This window comes from Bombus terrestris, chromosome 10 (assembly GCF_910591885.1).
Source record: "Bombus terrestris chromosome 10, iyBomTerr1.2, whole genome shotgun sequence".
Lineage (NCBI taxonomy): Eukaryota > Metazoa > Arthropoda > Insecta > Hymenoptera > Apidae > Bombus > Bombus terrestris.
Genome location: NC_063278.1, coordinates 8,372,561 through 8,390,289, shown reverse-complemented (window position 1 = coordinate 8,390,289; position 17,729 = coordinate 8,372,561). Strand labels below are relative to the sequence as shown.

Sequence of the window (17,729 nt, the reverse complement as noted above, 5' to 3'; positions counted from 1 at the left end):
GTGCACCTCTGTGAAATTGTTCGAGGCACGTTTTTCCACGGGAAGATTCCCAAAGTGCTCGTTTTTATAGGTTGCTTTCCTTAAGAGGGAAATCTTGTAAGGCTGTTCCGTTTCGCCAGGACACCGATGGAACTCGAGTACGCAACCCTCCTGGTTGTCCCTCGTCCTTGAGAAACGAACTTCTGCGGTCGAATTCCAACTGGGGTGATTTTTTTATAAGAAGGAAGACAATGGGAAACCGGGAGTCGACAAATTAAATTAAAGCTGTTGGAGATGAAAGTAGAATGTTTAAAAGAATGAAAAGATGGTTTCAAATTGCAAGCAATAAATGTAGCTTAGTTGAATCGTTTTCTACGAAATCAGAAACTATTAATTTAACTTAGAAATTTTGAAGAGCAGGGAAAAAAGAGAATTTTGTAAATTAGAAAAGGGAAGAAAAGACCATTGTCTCGAATCTTTAAGAATAAATATTTGCGGAATAGATAACTAAGATATCTTCTTGGTGCTTGGAAAGTGTGGATGAATTTCTCCTTCCTCTTCTACGAAGATCGTGTTGTACCGCAATTAGGAAGATCCGCATTAAAAAAATGACAAATAGTTCTAAAAATATAAAAGGTAGGACTCTGCCAACTATGAAAAAAAGGAAGAGATGAATCATCGGGAATCTAGAAAAACGAATGTTTGTCGAACAGGTAGCTCGAATATCCCCGCGTCGCTCGAAGAAACCTAAAACGCAAACACTCGACCAGATAGTCTTTTCCAATTTTCTTCTAAAGGACAGACTTATCCCAGATCGATTACTCTTCGAACCATCCATCCTTTTTTCCACGTTCTTCCCTCAAATGCACCAGAATCTGGCATCACTCTACTTAGAGATCAAAGTGTCCGATTTTCTGCGGAGAGATAGTCCTAAGTGACCAACCGCGTTAGCGATAACCTTCGTAGCCTGCTTCGAAATTCCATTGCCGAAAAATCGAGAGAAACTCCACGACTGACCATCTTTTAAAGATTCGAAGTCCACGGAACCGGTCGACGAAACCGTGGTTTCGCGTAACAGGAGACAAACGATCGATCACGCGGCGTTTGGAAGAGAAGAAACGAAGCGCCGAGCCACGAAGTGGAGTTCGACGGTGGGAAGGAAAAAGCGTGATGCGAGTCACCGACGAAATTGCGAGGTCGCATCGAGGAAATCGATGTATACGACGAACGGTCGTATTTTTTTACGCGGCTTGTCAGCGGCACCATTAATTTTCCCGAGGAAAATAGACGCTGCCTGTCTAGAGTTACGACGCGAGTCTCCTCGAGAGTCCACCGGTGAAATCTGAGCCTGTCCCATTTCTCGTAAGAAAAAGGAGGAGAGGCAACGCGCGGGCGGATTAAAAGGGGAAGAAAAGAAAGAAAGGAAGAAAAGTGGAGGGGAAAAATGGAAAAAAGGACTCTGAACGTGGAGGAGCTCGGGTGAGGAGGCTGTCTCGAGGGCTTCCTCGAGATATCAAACGGAAAGGGAAAGATGAATACTAGTTGGAAATTGTTGAAAAGGAAGAAAATGTTACGCGTTTTATTATTCAAAATGTATTAGACCTTGGTTATAAAACGTGAATTGTTGAGTTTGGCTAATTTTCTGCGATATTTGTGACTAAGGCTGTGGTTAGAATGAATGTGTTCTACAGACCAAAAGCGAGTTCTAACAAGCATTTCAGAATAATGAAATATATAAGTCACAAGCCAAACTGATCAACTCCACTTATTGTCTCTATCTTCGCTTATTATTTCCATCTTCAATTATTATTTCTATCTCTACCTATTATCTAAATGTAATAAAAAAGAATAAGAAAAATAGAATTTGGTATAATAATTAAAGCGACTAACTGGTCAGATAATAAAGTTAAACATTACATCATCGAGAAGATATTCAACGAAAACGTATTCTGTGCATATTTCGTCTCTGACGAACGTCCATTATCTTCCAAACGATAAGTCGAATGAAATCGAGCGTGCCGTATAAGATGAAAGAGCAGAGTCATCTTTCATGGAAAACAAATTCGAAATATTCGAAGATAGATCCTGGAGGCCTTCGAATCGACTCCTTTATCTCAACGCCCGAATCTCCGTCATCCTCATCGTTCCTAAAACAAATGAATCCACTCGAGGCGAACCGGACGAACAGGTAAGCGATGTCGAGAGCCTGTTGACCGCTCGAGGTCTACCTCTCGATGCCAAGTTGCTTCGGCTTGCTAATAGTGCTTAATGGAATCGATAAGTTGTAGGACAAATCTGTGGCATAAAAGTCGCTCTGGTCGTAAATTCGAAAGGAGACGCAGGTTCGTCTCGAATCTCATCCTTTAGAATCCTTGCGTTATGTAAGGGCGGAAGAGATAGCGTCCTCCGCCTAGAGTAGACTCCCTTCTTGTTTTCTTCGTCGTTTTCTCATTTTCTTTTTTTTTTTTTTTATTTTTACGGCTACCGTCTCGTTCTTTACGATCGCTTCAAACGTTGTTTTTATGGGTAATAAGATTATTTTCGTTCGAATGGGACCGTTTTTCGACACTAAAAGCACGAAAACGCGTTACGACATTGCCTCGTTTCGATTTGTGGTCGTTAAGCGTCGCTGTGATTTCTACTTATGCCGCTCGAGTAATCGAATGAAGTATTTCTGTTTAGTTTCACTTTCGAGGAATATCTTGAGTAACTAATTTTTTATAGTCCTACATCCATATTAACTGCCAATTCGAAACTTTTAGAAACATTCTTCCTTCTCTGAACTTTAACGAGAAACGAACAATTTCCTCGAAACTATTCAAAATCAAACAGATTCTCCAAAATTGAAAAATTAAACGTAGAACCTTCGAAGTAAATGTTTGGTTGGCAATTAAGGATGTGTGACAGTATTTGCCGTAGCCATTGTATGTAATTCGAGACAATCGAGTTGATCGTACACACACAGAACAAAAATCCCATGAATCTCGCGAAATATATTGGTTTCTTCTCAAATTCGTGTAGGTCGGTCGTGATTCCATTAGGGGTAGGTATCTTTGGTTGATCCGCCGGCATCCTGTCGGTCCTGGCGATTCCCTCCCGCACAAGATTCGCCAAACTCGGGAGCACTCTTTTAAGCGCCTCGTATTTCCCGTGGGAACACGACAGGCTACGACAAAAGCATGAAAAACGTTTAATAAATAAATTGATCGGGTTTCTCCTTTCTGTCTTTCTTTTATTCGTGTTCTTTCTCTGCTCCGTCCCCTTTGCTTTCGTAACCGCGTTCCCCGGGCTTCCGTCCGAAAGGTAGTCGTCCCCTCCCGTCTTCCGGAAACGCGACACCAGACGCTAGGCTCCAACTCACGTTTCATTAGCTCGCTAATACCCTGGCGACGTTTCTGCCTCCGGGAAATTATTTTTATTATATTGTTGTCGCATTGCACACAATGGAAAGCTACCGTTGGTAGCTCGGTTTACCCATATGGCTCGTTTCGAATGCCTGCAGCGCGTTGAATTTTCGAGTACCGCCGTTTCAACTCCCCGTTACTCGCTGCTGATTGTACTCCGGTTTTCGGGCACAGGATCTGGGTCGAGTCCCGGTCGAGTTTCGCCGTTTCGACCAGCGTGGCGATCGAAATCCGCATTGCGCGTGCAGAATTTTCTAAGCTGACCTGAAAACGAACAATTGCATATTTGTGTGTGAATAAGAGGAGACCCACTAAGGAAGATTGCAGTTGAAGTCGAACGAACGAAATATTCGGTTGTATGGTGAAAGAAAATCCATTAAAACGTTAGTTCTAAAGATAGAACATTTCTATAGTAAAATGTATCAGAATTTAGAAATGTATAGCACTCATCGTCATTGGATTTTCCTCAAAATCAACCAAAACCAAATCGGTCCGTTTATACCATTGAACATTTTCCTTAGAAACTGTACTAAAATTCGCTTTCATTCGATTCCATATTATACCATTCTGGATAAAGACAAACGCATCGATAGTCAGCGGGTAGGACTCGTTATTCCTGTTCGGTGGAATCGCGTTGAATAGCCGCGCGGGCAAAGCCTTCGGCCTATTGAAATGCGGAGGAACGTGTTCGCGGGGTTGCGGCGCATTCACGATTGCATAAGTGGCGCAACGGGCGCATAAAGCCTGTTGCACGGCCGCGTATCCCGCAGCGGGAGAGAGCGGAGATCGCAGAGTGCCTACTCGAGTTACTCGCCACTCGTTCACAATTGTGTCACCCCGCTGCCAGCTCTGTGTCGCGAGCAACGATTCGCAAACGGCCGTGTAATGAACGCGGCGACCGGCTATTTTTCTCTCTTTTTCTTTCTAATTTTTTTTTCTTTTCTTCGAAATCGACCGGCTGTACGGTACACCCTAATTTTCCCCGGCAGTTATTGTGCTCGATACGATTCGACTCTGTCGATCGCCGCGGGGAAACCGTGTGTACCCGGCGATGGTTTAGAATTTTTCAGTGCGACGAGTGGAGCGAGCATATGGCGTGTCGCTGTTCGAGAGGAGGATTGAATCTGTTAGTTTGCGAACTGGTCGCTGTGGTTTGTGAAACGCGACAGTCTGGAAGGTGCTTTGGTATATACGGAGAGGTATCGTGGAGAGGGAAAGGCTGCTGAGAGCGTCTGTTCCATTCTTTTAATCCTTTCGATATGGAACCATTGAAAAGATCTTTGATACGTCGGTTCAAATTGATTTTGTTGACATGGAAAGCATATGCGGAACAATATTTATATATTTCGTGCAATTAATTTATGACGTGATTCGTATGAATGCAAATGGAAATAATTCTGTGTTATAGAGAACATATGCACTATGCTTGTAGAAACATACTACTGGAAAATGACGACTTGATGTTTGATATCTATTGTACTGTGTATGTATATTAGTAGAAATCGTAGAAGGTTCCTTGAATAAATTATTGTCCATCGTAGGTAATCTTCAGTAACTTTAAACGATTTTTAGTCATAGATCATTTAAAAATAAGGACAGATAAAAGAATCATACTATTCCACTTAAGAAAAATGTTCACCTTCGTGTCTCTTCTGTATCTCTACTTCTAAGAAAACCATTAATACTAGATCTTAAAATCCCACGAAACCAGAATACGTCAGCCTCGAAGCCAAAGAAGAGATATGGTCAATTCACTGATAAAAATTCGTAGAAATATAATTCGAACGAAGTAGGATTTATTTGGCTATCTACTTAGGAGTTGCATTTAAGACCACTGGACGATTAGTAATAATATTTGACTCGTTGTTTGAATGTCTCTCGTGTTTAATATAAAACCTCATTCTCTATTTATAACAGTCTTAAGATATTCATCCCTTTGCGCTTCGACATTTACCGATATATTTTTTTCACTCTACTATGTATCCTTGGAAACACGAGATCCTAAGTGAGGATGAAAAAAGAGACGGTTCAGAGCCTAGAAAGAGACTAGTCGATTCTTCTGCTCCGAGGAGACAGCGGTTCGCCATTAGCGCAATCTAATCGGCAGGGTCCCTTAATAACAGGTTGCTTCTCGACGTTCTGACCGGGGGAAGAAAGAAAATGAGGAACGCGGTCGTGAAAGAGAGAGCTTGGTTCGGGGGTGAAAGAAAGAAGGGAATAGGCGGGGACACACTGCGGGCAGAAATTCATTCGGTTTCTCGGATATATACCATCTCTGTAGACGAAGGATTCTTTCTCTGTAATCTCACGGGCCGGGCTCAATTAATGCCTAACGACAAAACCGCGGATAGGAGAAGATGAGAAAGACCTTGAGGGGTTGCCGCGTGGGACCCAGGTCCGTAGCAAGAATGCGCTGCGCGCCATTCAGTAGATACCGCTAATTGTGAAGGCGTCCTCCAGCCGCAAAATTGCCGGGCACGCGCTCCGAGAATGCGCGTCGAATCGCCGCCACGACGTTTCCTTCCTTCCTTTCTTTTCTTCGTTCTGACTTGCGGCTGCTTGCCGCCAACTGGTCACTTTCCTGGCAGAGCTAGTCTTTCTTCTGAGAAGTCGAAAGCAACTCTTCTTCCTTCTCTTGACTCTTTCGACAGGGAAGAAAGGATTTCTTTTTTATTGCGGGGGGGGGGAGAGATGGATTGGAGTTTTCAGTAGTTAGAGGACTCTGGTATTCCTTTTCCTCGTTCAGACGGAGTGTCTTCATCATCTTGGCTGTGATATCTGGATAGAGAGGAGGCTAGATATATGAGTTGTTCAGCAACCACATTGATCAACTATGTGGATTGAAAGGCAGAAAGAAGCGATGATGTTGCAAACACTATTTGTGAAATTTGCTGTTATTCTTCTTTTTGTAATAAAAGTAATTGTGACAAAATTGGAGTTGACGAATGAAATTGACAAAAAACCGGAGTTGATTAGTTTGTCATCCTGATAGATATAAAATCGTACGTGTCTCATTCTTTGACCGATCGTTGCAATAAACGTAATCTGTTTCCCGTTCCCGGAAACCCACGAAACTCTATCATTATTTCGATAGTCAGAAGGACCTCCCTGCTAAACGAAGACACCAATATCCACGGTGGAAATCGAGGAGAGAAACGTCTGGTTTCGGAATTACAAGCGCCGCAAAAGTGGCAGTGGGAAAAGGTGGAGTTCTAACTGTTCGTTCCATCGAATACCGTATACAGATTATGAGAAGATAGAAAGAGAAGGAACAAGAAGGATAATTCGCCTTCTAGGCGGGATGCAATCTGGCAGATTGTGGGGCACCAAAATTGCCGGGTTAGAGCAGTGCCTAGGTGGACTCGTCGCCTGCTTTCAGAAAACCAACGTGCCATTAGAGGTCGAAGAAGAGCGGCATGTTCTCCCTTCGCATCAATACTCGTCTCGACTGGATATAATATCGAGTCACCGGCGAATAATGCAGCGGCACACATCGCCAGGGTGTGCCCTCGTGAGACAAAGGGAAGGATACTGCCTCCTTTTGTTTCTATGGCCACTATGGAACGCGAACGCCATCATACTTCCTTGATCTTTGCCCGTACCCTCCTTTTCTCCTCTTCGTGTGTCACACAGGGACAACCTGTGTACGCTTTGAGGGATTAAAAGCGCGGCGAATGACGACGTCGCTTTGAGAGATTTAGTTGACCGATCTTGAGAACAGCTGGAGGATACTAATATTCCGAAAATAACCATTGGTTATAATGGAAACACGTATAATGTATTATGTTCGCGTTGACTAGAATTGTTTACGAAAAATTCACGAGTTACCTTCGTACCGACTGCGAATGAATGTGCCATTGCATCTATCCTGAATATTAAGAATAACTCGCGAGTAGGAAAATAAGCAGGCTCACTGTGAATCTTTGACTTCATCCTAATTTTTTGTTTTGATCTTTATTTGATTTTTATTCCTATGTGTGAAACCTTGAGGCTTGGCTTTGTGGCATTGTCTGTGGCTTGAAATATTACCAACATAGATATATATGATAAAATTATATGATCTCGATCGATCTATGTAATGAATAATGGAAATGCAAGTGAATTGTTAACATTATGTGAAAGAAACGCTATTCCACGATGCTATAAACCAATCAAATCTGAATCGATCATTTCTTCAGCTAACTTTCTTCACCACTGCTTCATAAGCGAATAGTATTCGCCATTCGTTAACAATTTCATTGCTCATTACTCGGAAAAGTATCCGCACGATCTAAGAATACCCCGTGACCAATTTGTGATTTGCTTAAAAACGCCAATGTGAACGCAGCTTTACGATCTTCGACGAAATCCGCGATTTCTTCATTTCCTCAATAAAATACTTAACATTCTCTCGCGAGCCTGCGTTAACTGCCGCGCGTGTTGCGAAGACACGCATAAACACCTTTCGAGACAGTTACGTATGTTCTTACCGTGGCTGTTATAACCCGGACTCATCCCAAGAAATTTCCGAGCATAAAATGTGTCGAGGCGGCGATTGAATCGGTTTGGGGGCGCAAAATAAGAGGACACCCAGGTATGCGTCGTGTAGCACGCGTGTTCCACGTCCTGGCGACGCGTTATCTGCTCGTGAAGGGGCTGCAGTCGTAACTAACGAAACTCATTTAGCACGTTCCGCTCGTCGAACGGTCTCATCGGCCTGGTAATTAACATAATTAATATTCCGGCGACGAGTGGCTCCCATGGTCGAAAACAAGTCGCGTAACCTTTCGGCGGCGCAGCGTGTGGCTCTACCTGAAAAATACCTGCACGAACTGTACCGTGGAAAGAACGACGTTGAACGTGTCGTGGATACCCTCCCACTGCGAACAGTCGTGATCGATAACGGCCACAAAAGATCTGATTAATAGACAGATGGGGTTGCTTTCTCCATTTCGTTCTCGGCAAGATGCTTCCACGAGAGCGAAGAGATGAAGAAAGGATAGAAAAGCTGACGATGACCATTCAACTTTCTTGGCTTGCAAGCTTTCCGACATGACGCCCGTTGTTCCAATTTGGTAGGGTTTGGCAGAGATAGCTAGACTCGAAAGCGTAGAAAGATTGAACGATTCTCTTGATCTTAATGTTGATCTTAATCCAAGTATCGAATGGCTCGAATCTTTTCTTGGATAGCATGGTTTTAATTGTAATCTGGAGGATGAAAGGAAAGAAGGAAGAATTTTTATATCGTTTACGATTACGAAAATAAAGTCTCAATCTGCTACACCTTCTCAATTTTGAAGTGCGTATACTATGAAATAACTGGAAGATGTAAAATACTAAAATAATACGAGTAATTTTTTACTTCGTTCGAGTATCATGGAAACGAGGAATAAAAATCTACCAACGTTAAAAATTATACGCGTGTCGATGAAAGTTGATGAAACAAATTAAATTTCAGTTGTATCCAATTTACAACGAACGATACCAATAAACGAAAAACGAAGCAATGTATAGGAGTTACATCATCCAAACAATTTCATAATTTAAGACTACATATTCAAGATTGCATATAAATATCTTTGTTATACGATATTTTCAGCTTTTCAATATCCAATGCCTTTCTACATAAACTTGGGAGCCATTCACAAATCCATAGGTAGCGATGGACCGATACAACGGAGGGTTTCAGGAGACGCCCATCGATACTGGATGTCCCTACGGCTCACCCACGGTTACAAGGGACGTGGCTGGACCTGTGTGTTCGTTCCACAGGTGCGGATTTCGTCGATTTCGCGCATCGGCGAAGACCGCTCTATCAGGCAGCTGCAGGCCACTGGACTCCCATGTTTCACCCTCTTCCTTTCTTCCACGAACGTCTCTGTCCCTCGTTCCTTGTCCTGTCCACCTTGACGTCTTCCACGATCCACACGGTCCAGAGTAACGAACGATTCCGTGCCACCGGTTTTTTACTTCTGTCCACTTCTTTTTTCCTGACTGGAGAGGGTCAGGGACTTGCTCTCTTGACAGCCTCGTGGTTTCTCGTGTATTAGAACTTAGGGCTATTGCACAATGCGTTCAACAACACCGGGCCCTTTGTGCAATACCGACGATAGCTTCCCTTTTTTTCTTCCTCCTCTTTTTCTTCAAAGAAGTGTCCGTCTTCTCTTTCGCGCTTGTTTCCTTGCTCTCGTTTCGCAAGAGTGGAAAGATCTATCCGACCTTAATTCGTTCGCCAGTTCACAATGGCTGTCCGTTTTCCAGCTCGTCGGAGACGATGGAAAGCGTTGCTTTACGCCCGGATTTTCTTCTCGTCCGCCTTCTGTCATCGACCTTTTGTCTCTACTTTTCTTTTCTTCTCGAACCTTGTGCCATCCGTTTGCTTCTTGTTTGCGTGTCCCGTTTCTCGATTTACATTCGCAGTGGATTAGGTCTTTCTGCTTGGACTTTGAAATCTGATACTAACAGTGAGTTATTTCGGTTGTATCTTGCTTCTACATCTATCAAAGAGTCTCTAATGTATCTATTAGGGAAAAATGATACATCTGCAGAAATTCTGAATTAGAACAACAAATGCCGGCACCCTTAGATGTAATTACGTCGAGAACCAAATGTATTTTGAAAGGGTATTTTACGATATAGAGATAATTAAACGAATTTAGAACCAACAAATTCATAAGTAAGTTATTTACTATCAAGGTAATATCGTCAATCCTTAACTCCAAATCGAATCGGAGTTTTTATTTCAATAGTAGACAATTTTAACAGCTTCGACATTATAATAAATCTTATGAAACAAATTATAATTTCTCACAGTTTCATCTGCATGAAACATCGTCTATTAAACAGAATAATTACATTAAACTAATTCTTAAAACACAGTGATTAGCGAAACTACACGTCTGTGGCAATATTAAAGTTACGAACATCTGTAGTTAAGGGTTAATGCTCGTTATCTCGGTACTAAATCCTGAATCATCATTAGAACTTGTCTTCTTCGATTTCAATTTGTCAGTGGTAAAAACTGTAAAGGAATCGAGAAACACGCATAGATACACTGTTAATCACTGGATTCCTACCTGACCGGTCGGAAGACATGGTGTTTGCGTTCGCCATCGGGCCATCCATCGCGGACGCCGAGATTCATGTAGCAAGAGAAGATTCCGCAAACACGGGGCAATTAATATCCAGCCGGAGGATCTTCTTGTTGCGGCTCATCTTTCATCGTGCGGCATGTACGAGAGACGGGTCACGATCAACCAGCACTTTTTCATCCATCAATTCTAATTGATGCCGCTCGATTTACCTCTCGACGAAGCGGTTTTTGCGCGCGGATGATCCTACGATATTCCCCATAATTCACCTTGCATCATCCCCCTTGCTAGTTGAAAATCTTGGCAATCATCGTAATGGATCCTCGCGCACGAGAAAAATCGAACGACATCTCACGAATCCGCCGTTTCTACTTAATTTGCCATCGAGTCTCGTCTATCTTCCTTCCATAAGTTGCTGACGAAACTCTATCTCAGTGAAATCCCGTTTCTCAGTGAAATATTAATTTCAATTCGTTCGGTATTCGTGGAACGTTGAATTGGAAACGTGATCGATTAAGTTTTGATATGTGTGTAAGCGTTGGATGTTTAAGCATTAAAACAGTGATCACACGGTTTAATTTGCACATGATTATTATGAATCGAGAAGGATAATTACGATAAAAAATTTTATTTTGCAGCTTTGGGTAGCATTCTTCGTATTCGACATCATTCTGTTGTTTGGTTGCTCGAGGTAATAAATTAGTAACACGGAAACTTGATCGATATATTTTATATGGCGCAACTTGATTGACTCTTTTTCGATAGTCATTTTCAACTCACGTAGGAAATAAAATGGGTTAAGTTTAGAAACGTTACTATGAAATAAATTAAGATAGATAGATATAATGCATATTATGCTTTATATTATATTATCGTTATTCGAAATTGGGAAATCTTGAGCTATAATATTGAAAAGTGTGACTATTCGATTATGAAAATCGTACTGTCGAAATTTTTGCAAATATCTCGGAAAATAAAGCCAAGTGAAGGTAATATGTATCGGGAAAGATTGTTCGGATGTTGATCTTGACGACATGTTTGAAGGTCTCTGAAATCGGTGAGGTCGCCCACTTTGTAAATAATTACCAATTTGTTTTACTAGCGAACTTGTTCTTGTCACAGAGAATTTATTTGCACTAGTAACTTACAACTTGCGATTTGTAATATTTATTCAGTAACATTAATTCAATTCTGCAAGAAGCCCTGATAGAAAGTTGATACAACCGGTAATAATTCTCGAATATACTAAGATAAAGTACGATATCAATTTTGAGAGAAAAAGTGCAGGAAACGACCCTCGTGATGCGGTGGAAGATGCGGCGTCGCGTGAAGACGTCGCGGGAAATTGAATCGAGCAAGCGTGATCCATGATAGTCATTATCGATCGTAGCCGCGGTCTCGGTCCTGATGAATGGAAACTGGTCACGTTAACGTTAACCGTAATTTCGCGATTGATGGCGGCTGCAGTTTCTGTTATATCGCGCAATGGAAGCCAATGATTCTCTCCAACTTTTTCGTTGTTAATGATCCCAACGATGAGTCTACGTTATATACAACAAACACACGTACACACAGCAAAACACCAACACAATCAACCATAATGAAATTACTAAAATAACGAAGGAGATTGCACATTAATTACCATGCAGACATTACGTGCCGCGTTCGTTAATTCTCGCAAGTTACAATGTAACGTTCTAAGAGAAACTTTCTCGAATAAATCAACGAGAATAAATCGAAGACCCCGCTCGTGACACGACGATGAAAGAATAAAGAGAAAAACTCAACGCGATCATCGATAATTCGGTAACATCGATCGTCTCCGGATTTTACCTTATCCATGGTACATTGGACCAAAGACCAGCGGAGATACGCGGAATTAATGGAAGCCCGCCTGTGGAAAATTAATGATTTAATGGAATTTAATTGAACGTCCGGCTTTTCGTCGGGCGACACCCGGCTACGTTGATTTATTCGAAAGCGTGACGGTGTCGATCGTGACGTAATCGCTTATCTTAATCCGCGCCCGCGAGAGGATGCTTCTGCTGCGAAGGTAAATGACGTTTCTCCTTAATGACCGGGGAAACGATAATCGAGTCAGCCGCTCGACTTAACGTCGATCACTCTCTTCCTGCTATCCTTTCTTTCTTTCGCGTACAATGGCTCACGAAAGTATTCGAACGCTTATACAAAACTTCTATGCATATATGTTATATTATGAATAAATTGTGTCTTTACTTTCTACAGGAAAGCAGTTTTCAAATTCGAAACCAGTGCAATTTAAATAAAATTCTCTTTTTATTTGATATTGGAATTAAATGTAAGTTTCTTTGGATACTTCACAGATATCGATCAGAATAGTTAACATAATAGGTAAGTTATTTTATTCACGTTCTTGATTTTTCACGAAACATTGTGAATTAAGTACAAAATGTTTCAATTTACGGAGTTAGCATGGCTTTTCAAATCGGTTTCAAATTTTATCGATATAATCCTGATTGTTGTATGCCGATACAGCTTTAATAAAATTTTAAAAAGCTTCCTTGGTTTCACGCGATTTATTCATAGAAATTTTCTACGGTAAATACTTTCATGCGCTACTGTACACATCTTCCCTGTCCAATTTATCCATCTCTATCCCATATTCCGGCTCATTCAGCACCGATCTTGCTTTCTCGACACGCTTTTATTTTGAGAACGCTCTCAACTATAAATCAGATCATTTTTCTTTTTTTTACTCCATAGTGGGATTTTTTTTCGATGAAACGAGCGTGATCTCAGTCGCGCGCGCGCGCGCGCTAGCACACGTAGCCTGATTAAAACGGGTTATTAATTACGGCCTGGCGTCGACGTGAATGAATGCGATGCCATCGATAGCCACGAACACGGTGGATAGAGGTAGGACGAGGGGGTGGCTCTTTTATTTTCGTGAAAATTTCGCATCGGTACGTCGCTGAAATATGCATCGAACACACTCGCGTGCCTCGGAATCGCGGAAGGCTCCGTTGGATATCGGCGAAATTTGTGGCGTTTGAGCACTGTGTATTTAATTATCCAACGCCAACGTGTGTAATTAATATCGGCTTCTTCTTTTAAGCCGATCAATTTTAATTATAAGCACATAAAGAGCCAACGAGAGAGAGCGAGAGAGAGTGAGAGAGAGGGGGAGGGAGAGAGAGAGAGAGAGAGGTAGGGAGAGAGAGAGAGAGGGAGGGAGAGAGAGAGAGGGATAGAGAGGCTGCCGAGAACGATGGGGATTAATGAAAAATTCATGCCGTGATCCACACTGATAATTCATGCGAATCCGCGATGTATCTCTCCGTTACGTTTATTTGGACAGAATTTTGGTTTCGCCGACCTCGGCAATATGCGTTACGTGATGTTGTATCAATGTCTCTAGAATTCATATAATTTTAAACACGATTTTAAAAAGGATCCTTGTATTAACTTTAGTAAATCGATTTTAAAAGACCTCCAAATAATTTTGTAATGATCTTTAATAGCTTTCATATCGCTTTGGAATAACCTTGACACGATACGAAACAGCCTTGGAAGATCTTTACGTGACGTTCAGTGAACCATCGCACACCTTGACCTAACCTTAAGCATCCTCACGTGACTCTTGACAAGTATATGTGGCTTTAACACTACCTTGAACGATCTCGACTAACCCTGAATGATCTTCAAATTTCCTTGAGAGATAGCTATGTCATGATTCCAGTTTCAATGAGCCTTTGGTGTCTTTTACATGATCTACATCGATCTTCGGATCCTCTTACATAAGTTCAATTTAGTTTCAAATGATTGTACAGTAGTCTTGTTCCGCCATTCAAATAACATTTGTGGCATTAACAAAATCTAGCGTTCCAATGAATTTTCCCACATAGTAACAATATTCATCCAGCGATTCTTGGTCTAACTAATAGTTCCGAAGCATCCGTTTTATAAAAGTGGCACGGATTACTCTAGAAAACACGATTGTCCCAAGCAATCAGGACACAGAGAAGAAGAGAAACGGTGCCTTGTCGATGAACAGAGAGACATTTTCAATAGAGAAACCGTCGTTTGAATGCTGTACAGTGACGTTTGTGTCGGGTGATGGAACGACTTCATTAATCCAAATCAGACGTCGTTGAGACCGATGTGGTTGGCCTGGCTTTATACTTATTTCGAGCTCTATAACTTCACTCGTTCCCGCTTATTACTGTTCGATCGACGGCGAAAGGTAGCACGAGCGGTTAATTGACTTTTTGAACTTTCCATCCGGTGAATGAGCCAAAGGGGAGAGCTTTAAAGTTTCTGTGGAGTCGCGAAAGGGCGAAAGTCGCGATTGCACTGGTCTCCTTTTCCTCATTTCGAGAGACCACCACTCGACGTCCAAGGAGATACTCTTCTTTACGGACGAACAGAGACAAAGATACAGACGTTCATAGGTACACCGTGCTTCTATCGAGAGGCAATTAACCACAGACACTCTTGTATCAGTTTCATCCCGGCAAAGGAAATTGGCTGTTTGAAATGCGTTTTTTTATTTTGTATTGAACATTGAATGGTGATTTGCGTGTTTAATTTTTGGATAAATTATCGGCCTATGCAGAATTCTAGATGTTGAGGATGCAGTATGGTCCAATGAGGTTATAGATTGAAAATGGATAGACTGTTGTATAAGTATTTTAAAAATTAATTGGTATGAAATTTTCCGTACAAATTCTACGTATAATAAAATAGTGTTTTAAGAATCAATGGCGATGTTAGTTGTAATATTGTTCAAATAAATACAATTTTAATAAGAAAATTTAATTTGAAGGTAATTTAATATAAATCCAGGTATTCGTTACCACTATCGAGGAATTTCACTCTCTTCGCATTTCAATCACCTTTTCACGTGCTTATCAACTTTAATGTACATTATTAACATTTTAGGAGTGGCTGGGATTTCAAAGTCTTCTTTAATCTTCACGGAAACTTCGATTACTTATTAAATCCGAATATTTTCCGCGTCTACCACTCTGGAAGATATAAGAACTCCTTTAATAACCCAGATTCGAAGTTCTCGAAACGAAATCTTCAATCCTGACCACACGGCAAGGCATAAAATATTCTATTCGATATATTTAAAATCCTCTTAAATCGCGAAACTTGCGGGGGCCGCGACGTCGATTTAAATGTCCCATCTCGATAGAACTTTTTCAAGTATCTCGCATAAAGAAATAAGAACATTTCACGATGAAAAGGAGCGACCAAGAAGTTATTCTTTTCTCGCGAGGAAATAAAGTTTCAGATCATAGCTATATATTTTCAATCAAAAAGATTCTGAACTTTTTTCCCAGAGTAATTTTACGAAGTTGCCAATCTTATTGTCCCCGATGGCAACAATCAACTCCTTCCTATCCAAGAAGCGTGCGCTCCAGCTTCGATAAATGCTTCCACAGAGGTGTTTCAACCATGTTATTGGGTCTCGATAGCACCGACCGCTCGCACGTGCAGAAACGAAACGATTCCGCGGCCGTATCACGACGTTTATGTAGTACGCCCGCGAAGTTACACTTAAGCACGTTTGTTCTGCGATGAAGTCGAGATACTACAAGTTCCTGCTACAAATCACTTGGTCTGCAAACGTATACAGGAAGTGCCGTGATAGAAAGTAGATAGGAAGCTTTGGAGAAATACTCTGAAAATTGATAACACGGAGAGGCTTCAGAATTTTTACGAGGTTTAGTTTCGTCGATAAGAGAAAAGTGAAAATTAATGATTCAATCTGTGGATGATCTAATTTTTCTATTTTTAACACAGCTGCTTATGTTCCTTCTATCTCGTTGTTGTTTCAAGAGACAGAAATACCATCAACGTTATAAGGAAAATTTTAATATAAAATTAACAGGAAAAATGCAACTTTGAAAGTTTTTAACGATAGGAAGATTCGTTCATAGATAATTAGGACCTTTTATTTCTTTTCTTTTTTTTTGTTAGATAATGTTCGAATTTTTACGTTCCAATTTCACCCTTTTTTTGAACAAGAAGAAACTTTTAACATTTTTAAGAAAAACTTCAGCGCAGTGTTGAAACGAGGGATGAAACTTAAGAAATAGTTTAATGTTTGTAGAAAAGCGTGATTGTGGATGAAAAATGGAGATTGTTTCGTTTGAAAGGAGTAGCGGAATTAATATTCGCCACTTATAGTAGTATTATGCAAATGTCTTGGAACTTCATAAATCAAAAGGGAGATTTCTAACCAACGATCTATTAGCAACTGATCCCGGATCTCCAGACTCGGAACTTGGTAAGCTTTTCGCATTACCTAAGGAATAAGGTATAAGGAAAGCCCGCGAAGCTCTGACAAAAGGGAGATATTCCAACAAAATAAATTAAATTTCCTTGAATTTTGTTCGTCGTTCAGCTAAGACACCTTTAATACAGATTCATCAGCAAACAACCGTAGTAGCCATTCAAACTTTCGGAGTTTCAGCTGGAAGCGAGAATGGAGTACAGATATTTTTTCTTCGTGAACTAAACTGGCAGTTTCTAGAGAATAATAGCAGCCATTTCGCGTATAACCTTGCTGAGTCGATTCACTCGAGCGATCTTTCTCCCGAAAATCGCCTTCTCGTAGTTTAGATGGAATATGAACGAATAGAATGAATCAACGATACTGGAAGATTTCCTGATCGGTGAGTCACTTGTAGATAACCTTTAATCTTGAAGACCGACCTAATTGAAGTGGCTCTTCGTCGACTTTAGAACTGGAGTGAAAATGGGTTATTGATGATCTAAAAATACACATCTTATTGCATCAACTGGATGGACAGCATCCGCAGGGAAACGATAGTTCGTGGAACCTGATAACTTCTAAATAAGTCAACATAGACCACATCGAACCTCAGTTTAAATGTTGCTTCAATGGATTGTGCGAAATCTAATTTATTCAGTTCTAGAGAAAGACAGTAAGAATTTCAATACAAAATTTATCGTCCTTTTGAATTACTGAACACGTAAAATTTCCACAGCTATTAAAATGTACAAAGAAACATATTTTACACTTTTTCTTCAATATAAATATAACTTTATTTAAATTAACTTTCACAACAACGTACATGATCTTAAGAACTTCAGATTTGTAACTTGTTCAAGCCTGACGAATATCACTTTGCCATGCAACAATAGTATTTCAACTATTGTAATTTCGACCTTGAACTTGACAGTTTACAATTATTACTCCACCTAGAAAATTCATAACAATAAAAAGACAGTTGTTGATTCCACTATATTCCGATACTAC

The 17,729-nt window shown here is 40.8% G+C and overlaps 1 long non-coding RNA gene across 1 annotated transcript in view; it reads right to left on the bottom strand.

The window, feature by feature from the left end:
* Nucleotides 1-830: 830 nt before the first annotated feature.
* LOC125385710 overlaps nt 831-17,729 on the bottom strand; it is a 46,212-nt gene continuing 29,313 nt past the window's right edge. The window contains exon 2 of the long non-coding RNA XR_007225267.1: nt 831-3,647. This is a non-coding gene — a long non-coding RNA (uncharacterized LOC125385710). The remainder of the gene's footprint in view (nt 3,648-17,729) is intronic.